General features: G+C 34.3%; 1 pseudogene; it reads right to left on the bottom strand.

The window, feature by feature from the left end:
* LOC102494303 (N-acetylneuraminate lyase pseudogene) overlaps positions 1-509 on the bottom strand; it is a 14,274-nt pseudogene extending 13,765 nt beyond the window's left edge.
* Between the last annotated feature and the right edge of the window lie 9,272 nt (positions 510-9,781).

The raw sequence follows: 9,781 nt of genomic DNA, 5'->3' as shown, positions 1-9,781 counted from the left end.
TTCCCTACATCTCTCTCTCTGGTGAGCATGTGTGACCTATAGCAATTTAAAAAATAAAAATAAATAAAATGTAACAAATAATTCTTTCTTTTAAGAATTTATTTTTATTTAATTTTACTCATTCTTATTATTTTATATTTTACTTTTTTGAGATTGACCAGAAGACACAGCGAAAGAAAAAGTGAGAAAGCAAGCTGCCAGGTCCGAGACTCGAGCTGCAGTCAGCCATGTGAGCATCCAGCCGCCTTAACTACCACGCCACCTGCCAGTCACCATAAATGGCTACCTAGATGGGCAGGGAGAAGAGATAAATCTCCTCCAGGGATTTGATCTTCATGTCTTTGACCAGGCATCCTAGCTTGGTGACCGGGATCCACTCCTTGTCCTGGCCTTGCCTCGGCATGGCCTGGCCCGGCCCAGACGGGTTTGGAGGGGGAAGGTGGCGCTACCAAATCCTGCTGCCTTGGCCTCATATCCCAGGACCCCGGGCCCTGCCATTGCACTTGCATCATCCGGCATTTGATATTTTCTCAGAGAACCAAAATTAAGCAAATAATTCTAAGAATAAAACACAAATTTAGTGTCCTAATCCTATCGCTAATGAAATATTTCAACTTTTTTGAGCATTGCCTCTTATGACAGGCCCGCCATTTTGTATCATGACAAAGTTATCATTATTTGTAAATCTACTCAGAATTTAAGTAAGAAGCTATACAAAATCCAAGGAATATATAAAGCAGTAGCACAAGTCAAAAATATAGAATAAATTTTAATATCCATATAAAATGGAGCAATCCAAAAGGTGATTGAAAGAGGTGTCAGAGGAAATCAGTTACTGGGCCAATGCTTTTCATATATCGTTAATGATTATTATTCTATTACTTAGAGAAAAAGTTTCAAAAATTACCTTCAATTGGGGACCAGCAGGTGGCCTTGTGGTTAAGGTGCTGGATACTCCCACGTAGCCGACCACAGTTCGAGTCCCGAACCTAGAGGCTTCCTTTCTCCCTTTCTCTCTCTCTCTGTCTCTCTCTGGTCAAATTAAAATAAATGAATGAATAAGTAAAAATAAATAAATAATAATTTTTTAAAAAATTACCTTCAATTGCTGCATCTAATGAATTGAGATTTCTAGAGAGAACGTCTTGCTGACAGTATTGGTTAGGAGTATGTATTAAGAGATGAACTGAAACCATGCATGTATTGCATGAGGCAAACAGATAGTCATCAAAGGCATATAGGGATCCTACATTCAGAGAGGAATTTTCCTGCTTGGAATCTACTAAGGGGAAATAGAGTTAGAAAATAAAATTAAGTAATTGTGCTGTGTTTAGGCTATGGGGAAGAAATAAATAAAAAGCTAATTGGACATAAGAGTAGCAAGAAATCAGGGAAACCAGATTTCCATGTTGCTTGAGGTGTTTTGCTTCAATAAATTAGAAAGGTGTAAATGACACTCCAAATTGAAATTCAATCTACTACCATAAATAGAAAAAAGCAAGTATGCATCTATCTTTGCATTTTTATCCAAGGAACATTTAGATGTTGGACAAAGGGACCTCCTGATGTCAGAGTTCTTTTTAACAAAATCTTTTCAGAAGCATGTGCTTTTCAACAAAGCGAGAGCATTCGATGGAGTCCTGATGGTGTCTGTTTTAAAATTGCTGTTTAAAGGAATGTCGTAAAAGGTGAGACTTGTCCAGAGATTTGGGAAAGAATTGAAGTGGCAGCTAGAATCTGTTAAAGGCCATTTGCCAAGGAGGAGTTAACTTGAATATGGAACAGAAGAATAAAAAATTGGGAAACACTGGAGCATAATTATATCAGTAGGTGATACCATGCTGTACCTCACCTAAACTCCTTTCTGTTCTTGTTACAATTCCAAAACTTTTCCCAAATAGTGAACTTCTCTCACACTGCAGATGAAGATCTTGGTCTAATTGGCTCAAATCACTTCTGGTTTTCATTTTCTCCAATTTAAATATGTACGCAAAATTTAGACTCGGTAGTTCTAACTTAAGGCCTAGAGTAGGTTAGAGGACTGTGTTATGATATCTTTGGTAAACAAGTCATTAAATTTTCATTTTGTTCTAGGTTCAATGAGTGTTTTATCCCCCATTTATTTATTTATTTTTACATTTTTCCACAAACCTTTACTTTACATATCAAAAAATTTTTGCTATACTCCATATTCAAAATTTCAGAATACTGAATTTTAAAGATAATGTTCAGTGAGTGGTTTTAATAGATAAAAAAAAATTATAGCTGGCCACGGTGGCACAGCAGTAATGAAACACACCAGAATTCTGAAACACATGGGAAGGTGCCTGGTTCATGTCCCGAGTTGTGCTCGTGTGTGTGGAGCACGCAGGTACCTGCAATCTGGGCTGAGCTGGGGTCGACGGCAACATGGAGACCAGTCGGGGATGTCTATCTCTTTTTCTCTCTCTCTCTCTCTCTCATGGAAGAAATAAACTTAAAAAAAATAAGATTTAAAATATAAAAATACAGGAAAAAATCTCATGAAGATATGTTCAAAATTATTGTGGATGTCTGATACTATGCAAAGAATGCCAAATAATCATTTTAAATCAATTGATGGGAAAACACTGGAGAGACAAGTAAGGTGCAGTCATTGTGGAGGTGTGCAGACTCAGAGACCCTCATGACCTCCAATAGGAGCACAGACTGTAGAACCAGCCTAGAGAGCACACTGGAACTAACCAGACAAAATCAGCATTACCACGCCTATGAGTACCACACCTATGAGCACACTACACCCACTCTGGGTATTTATATTCCAAAAATATGCAATGCAAGCCCAGTTTATGTACCAGGATATTTATTAAAATATTATTGATAGTGGCAGAAATTAGAAGCAATCTCAATGTCCATCACTATAAGAATAGGTAAACTGAGGGACCAGCAGTTAGTGTAATGACTATGTCGCTGGACTCCCATGTAGTTGACTGTGGTTCGAGTCCCGGACCCGGTTGCTTAAACTCACACTGGGCACATGTGCGTGCGTGCTCAAGATCCCAAGAGGAGAATGGAGGAGAGGGGATTGCATAATGGCCATTCCCCCTGGGGGGTGATTTCTCACTTTTTGTCTCTCTGTCTCTCTCTTTCAGGTGAGCACACACACCCAATAGCAAAAAAAAAAAAAAAAAAATACTCTCCAAAAAAAGAAAAAAAAAATAGGTAAAATGACATGAAATTAAATAATTAAGAAACAGATTGTCAAATTGAATGCAGCCCACTTAGACAAATTAAAATTAGAAGTATATTCAAAGATAACAGGAAGTTATTTCATTAAAATAGAAACACAAAAGATACCCATCTAATTCAGTAAAATGTTTTCCTTATGGCATGATAAAAAGGGTTTTAAAATATGTGATAAAAGAGTAAATATCAGAGCCATCAGGTGGCATGGTGGTTAAGGGTGCTGGATTCCCACATGGTTGACTGCATTTCAAGTGCAGACCTGGCGACTTGCTTTCTCACTTCCTCTCTCTCTCTCTCTGTCCCTCTCTGGTCAAATTAAAATAAATAAATAAATAAAGTCAAATAAAATCATTTAAAAAAGAGAGTAAATATCAATAATAATAAATAAACCGATAAATAAAATGGAGTCAAAATACTGCTGAGATCTGAAGGATATAATTAATCAACTCTCTATATCCACGGTCTACATGAAACAAAAATTTAATGCATATGTTATTTGAGATAAACTGAATAAATAGCAAAAAAAAAAATCATACCTCCAATTGAAAACAAACAAAAAATGAAACTTCCATTGGATTGGTGCATACTCATCACTATATACTCACTATGTACCAGGCATACACAATTCACTTTAATCTCTACAGTATTATTATAAAATAGACTTTCTATCCTCAGTTAACTTTAGGAGTAACTGACACCTTAGAGGCTCATTTATTTTTGTGATATAAGCAAGATTCAAACCAAGATCTCGTGACACCTAGGCCCTAAAAATACAATCAAGCTCCTCATAGTACACATGTGCTTTCCCTTAACATTCCCTCCCCTACCTCCAGACAAATTCTCTCAGTAATATCCATAGGACCTCATTACCAAACCCACTAACACCTGTTGCATCAGACAGTGTCAATCGTCCTTTTGAAACTCTTTATTCCTGTGCCATCACCTTATCTAGTCCTCTTCTTCTCTTCATAATACTTTGACTCCTTTGACCAACTATCTACATGATGGTTTTCTGCAGAATTTTAATCTTAGTGTCTTTAGGGACTGCTTGTCTCTCCCCACGTTCACCTTGTGATAATCTCAGACAATCATAGCGTATAAATTACTGACTTCTAAATCCATTCACTTCACCAAATACTGAAATCAGACTAAATTTGTCTATCTTTTTGTCTACTTTCCACGATTAACCAAGGAACAAATTTTGCATATTTTAGATCCTATGTATTTTTCTCGTGCATACCCTGTTTTCATATTCATACTCCAATTATTCCTTGACTAGGCCTAGTAACTGCTTGTCTAACTTTCTCACTGATTTTATCCTTTTAATGTGATCAATCAGAAGTCATGCTAAGCTAGCTGAACTATCACTGCAAAACATCTCTTCCAAATTTTTCACTTTTTTATTCTTTACAGTATTAATTTCTTTTACAGAATCTACAGATTCTTTTATGACACAGTTCTTAAACTGCTCTTGTCCATTCCCTGTATTATCTAGGTATATTGAAATAATAATCCATGTACAAAGCTTCTTAGTCCCTTTTTTAAAATAATATTCTCTGCTCAGAATATACTTTCTATTTTTATTTTTCTATTTTATGCTTTTTCACCTTAAAAGATGCAGCTAAGGCCTCATATTCTTCATAGAGACCTATAAAATATGTGGACCCTCTTACCATATCTTGGGCATGTTTGCACAAGGACACTGTTTTATAATGAATATATGATTTCGTCTCTGTCTGTCTCCATGTACACATGTCGAGAGGAGAATTGTTTAATGTTTAGTATGGTGCTCAGATGGATTCCATGAATGTTTGATAAAACAAGGTCCCTCCTCAGTTTTATAGATTATTGTTAACATCCCTTAAAATATCTTGCTTTTTTGGTTCTGTCCTAAGCTGAATATAGTTTTGTATGTTTGCATTTTCTCTTCTTAGTATGTGGGGAGAAAAGTAAATAACAGGTAAAGAAGTCTTTTGGAAAGAACATTTTAATAAGCAACATGATTCATGATCTTTTCATTCTTTATCACTGAGAAATTAAAAAAGATATGCAATTATTCTTGGTTTTCTGAGTTGAGGCAAGACAAACATAGAAATGACAATCAGTTCGTAAGCTACTGGTGACTATGATCACTTCAGTTACATCATCTGAGTTTACTGAAAACCTAAAATAGTACTTAATAGTTTAGCCTCATTTCTTGCATCCCTTTGATACATATTTCTCACAAACCATCACCACATATAGAAACACTTTATCAGCTCTTACCTTTTATTTGTATTATCTATTTTTTATAAGATATACATTATAACACAATAATTACATTAGTTTTCCTATACAACTTTTGAGATTTTATCAATCCTCTCATAATAATATTACTGAAGTAGAAATGTATAATTTATATAGAATCCTTTTCCCTCCAAAGAGTTCAGCATTCTACTGAAATTTATTTGGCTATACTAATATCAATCTGAGTATCTTTTGACCATAAATTGTTTGTTTTCTGTAAATAGTCGCTAAAATAAAAATTATGTATTTTGTTTTGCATTTACAAGAGGCATCTTTTGAAAGGTAATACTGAAAGAAGGATTTAATAAAACCCACAAGATTATAATAAATCTGTAATTATAGTTGGAAGTTTCAGCACTCCTTTTCCAGAGATTGATAGAAAAGTAAACCCCCCCATAAAGGTAAGTATATAGATTACTTGCAAAACACTAAAAACAAATATGTCTATTTAATATGTGTAGAAGCATATTGAAAATGCATATTTTAGGCGCATATGAATTATTCATAAAGACAGACCACATATTACATTATAAGACGGGTTGAAATCAATTTTAAAAGTTTTAATTATACATTATATAGTCTCTAACCACAACAGAAATTAATTAGAAGTCAATAATGGAAAAATATGTGGAAACTCTTTAAATATTTTAAAATTAAACTGCACAAGTCTAAATAGGTTATCATTCAATGATAATATTATTACAGAAATAAGAAAATACCTTAAGCTGAATTGTTATGACCACATATTATATCCAAATCTGTGAGATGATGTAAAATAAAGTTGAGTGGGAGATAACTTTATATGCTTAACATTAGAAAAACAAAACAAAACAAAATCAATGTTTAAAATGTTCACTTGAATAAGCTATGGAAAAAAAAAAAAAGAAAGAAAGAAAGAGTGAATTAAACCCAAAGCATGTAGAAGGGAAGATTTAAGAAAAATTAAGGTCAGGACAACTGTAGGGCCACAATGGTAATGCAATGTTCCATAATGAGGCCACAGTGGGAAGGTCCCCAGTTCATGTCCCAAGGTCTCCCTGTTAGCAATGACTGCACATTTGTGCCTGTGATAATGGCTAACTGAGTCTCTGGGTAGATTTCTGTATGAAGACCCTGTTCTGGGATCCTCTCTCTCTCTCTTTTTCTCTCTTTGATGAAAGAAAGAAGTCAACCTTTTAAAAAAGAAAAATTAGGATAAAACATTGGGTAAGTAAAACATTAACAAATAATAGAGAAAATAAACACAAACTTATTTGAAAAAAATTATAAAACTGAAAACTACAGATGGCTGAGAAAAGCTAAAGAAGACCTAAACAGGGGAGTGTACTATATTGTTAGTTTTTAGGGCATATTATCTTCAAGATGTTTATTTTCCTCTATTTATCAACAGAATCAAAGCAATTCTAATTAAAATCCAAGGATGCTTCTCTGTATCAATTGATAAGTTAATTCTAACTTGTATATGAAAATGCAAGGAAGGATAACCAATATGATTTAGTTAAACAAACAAACCTAAAGAACAGAGAGCTTCTTATACAAGATGCCAAGATTTACTATGAAGATACACTAATCAAGGGAATGAATAAGGATCAACACAACAGAACAGTGCATCCAGAGTCAACTGGCATATGTATTAAAAATTAATTTTCCACTAAAGTGATAAGCAATTTATGGAGAAAAATATTTTAATAAACAGTTAAAATAATGACATATTCACATGGAAACAAAACTACCTCAAACATACTACATATCACACAAAAATCTTAATTCAAAATGGACCATAGACATAAAAATGAAAGTGACAGTATAGAATATCTGAGAGAAAACATAGAAGAAAAAAATATACATAAGCCTAATCTAAACACGATTATATAAAAGGACAGAGAAAAGATTGTTACAAAAGGAAAAAAGTGATAAATTGGACTATATGAAACTTAAAATCCGCTCTACAGAAGAAATTGTTGCATGGGACCAGCAGTTGGCATAATGGCTCTGTCGTTGGACTCCCATGTAGTTGACTTGGTTCGAGTCTTGGACCAGATGGCTAAAACTCTCACTGGGTGCGTGTGCTGCATGCCCAACATCCTGAGAGGAGAATGGAGGAGAAAGGATTGCTGAGTGGCCATCCCCCTCGGGGGTGATTTCTCGCTTTCTGTCTCTCTGGCTAGTGCATGTGCCCTGTAGCAATAAAAAAACAAAACAAAACAAAACAAAAAAACCTCTCCATAAAAAAAGGCTTTGCTGTATAAATTAAAAAGATAAGCCAAAGACTAAGATAAAATCTTTGCAATATATATATCTGACAGAGGACTTATATTAGAATAAAGAACACAGAAAATAAGATGGAAAAAAACTTTTTAAAGAATTTAAACAGAACTGTCACAAAGCAAAATGTACTAAAAGCTAATAAACACTCCACACAATGTACAAAATCATAGCATATAAATACAAATTAAAATCACAATGAAATACCAGAAGGCCCCACAAGATTGTCAATATCAAATGTTTAAGAGGCTATGGAGTAACTAGAACTCTTGGATAATGTTGTGGAAGCATAAAATGGTGTATCCACTTTGGAAAACTAACAGTTCCTAATAAAGTGCTATGCATGCTTAACCATGTGACTGAAAAATTCCATTCCTAAATGTTTACCTAAGAGGAATAAAAACATACATCCACAAAACAGTTTGTACAAACATTTTCAGTATAGTTTTATTCATAATAGTCTCAATCTGGAAGCAAATAAAATATTTATCAGGATGCCAATAGATAAATAAATTGTGGTATATTCAAAAACTGGAATACTAGTCAGGAATTAAACCTTCTGATAAAGTATAGACAGATTTCAAAGTCAGAGTGCTGAATAAATGACATCACATACAGAAGACTGGTGCTATGGTTTGAATGTGTGCCCCTAAATGTTCACGTGTTGGAATTTGGTTGCATTGTGAAACCAGTAAGATTATAAATATTTCATCCATCTATGAGATTAAGAGGTGGGGGTCTTTGAGAGGTGATGAGGATTAAGGTCATGAGGGAGGGGCCTACATGATGAATCTTTCTGGATTTATTAGGAAAGGGAATGAGGCAGACCTAGAGACACAAGCAGAGACATGAGTACTCTTACTTTGCTCACACCCTTGCCATGTAATGTCCTCTGCCTCCTTGAGAGCCCACTGAGAATACCCACAACAGATGCAGCTCCTGAATCTTCTATCTCCCAACAACAAATAGATCAAACTCCATTCTTTTTTGTAGAATTATTTAATTTTATTATTTCTTTTAAATTTTCTACAGGGCACACGAGCTCACTAGAGAGAGAGGGAAAGTGAGAAAGCAAGAAGACAGGTCTGGGACTTGCACTGCAGTCAGCCATGTGGGAGTCCAGCACCTCAACCACCACGCCATCTGCTGGTTTAAACCTCTATTTTTTTTTAAATGCTCAGATCCAAGTACTGGGTGACCATACAAGAAACACAACTGACTAAGCAAGTATCTTCCATAGTATTTCATTTATATAAAATTCTAGAATAGGTCAAATTAATCACCAGTGAAAAAAAGCAGATCATCCCTGGGATTGTGTAGGGGGAGAAGGTTTACTTGGGAAGGGGCACAGGGAATAGAACATTATTATGGTACAGTTTATATCTTAATGGGAGAGTTATTCATTTTATGTGTATTATACACACACACACACACACACACACACATATGTATATACGTTTCTCAAAGCTCATTGAACTATACGTGAATGAAATGTAATAAAATGAATGAAATGCACTGTATATCAATTAGACATCAATCAAGTTGATTCTCAAAGTTACAAAAACTGTGTTTTAGTGTGAAATAGTAACATGATTATTACAGCAATCTGACCATCAAAACAATTTTCAAGAGGTTGAATAGCAGTGAGTATCAGTCACAAACGTTTTCTGAGAACTTAAGTGAAATACAAATGAATTATAATTTCAGAGGTGTTTAATTAAGAGGAGAAAATGTAACTCAGATTTACTGAGTATATACTAATCATGAATTCTTTCATATTTTCTCCCATCGGTATTTCCCACTCTACACAGGTGAAAAGAGAAGCTCAGAAATATTAAGAAAATTTACCAAGATCTTCATCTTGTACAGTGGCAGAGCTAGCAATAAATTCAAATTTGTTTTTATAAGTTGATTCTTTTTTTAACTCCATGCTGTTGTTTATATATATATGTGTGTGTATATATATATATATATATATATGTATATATATATATATATATATATG

Source organism: Tupaia chinensis, unplaced genomic scaffold (genome assembly GCF_000334495.1).
Source record: "Tupaia chinensis unplaced genomic scaffold, TupChi_1.0 Scaffold000667_1, whole genome shotgun sequence".
NCBI lineage: Eukaryota > Metazoa > Chordata > Mammalia > Scandentia > Tupaiidae > Tupaia > Tupaia belangeri.
Note: the sequence above shows the minus strand (reverse complement) of the source record. Positions and strands in the feature narration are given on the sequence as shown.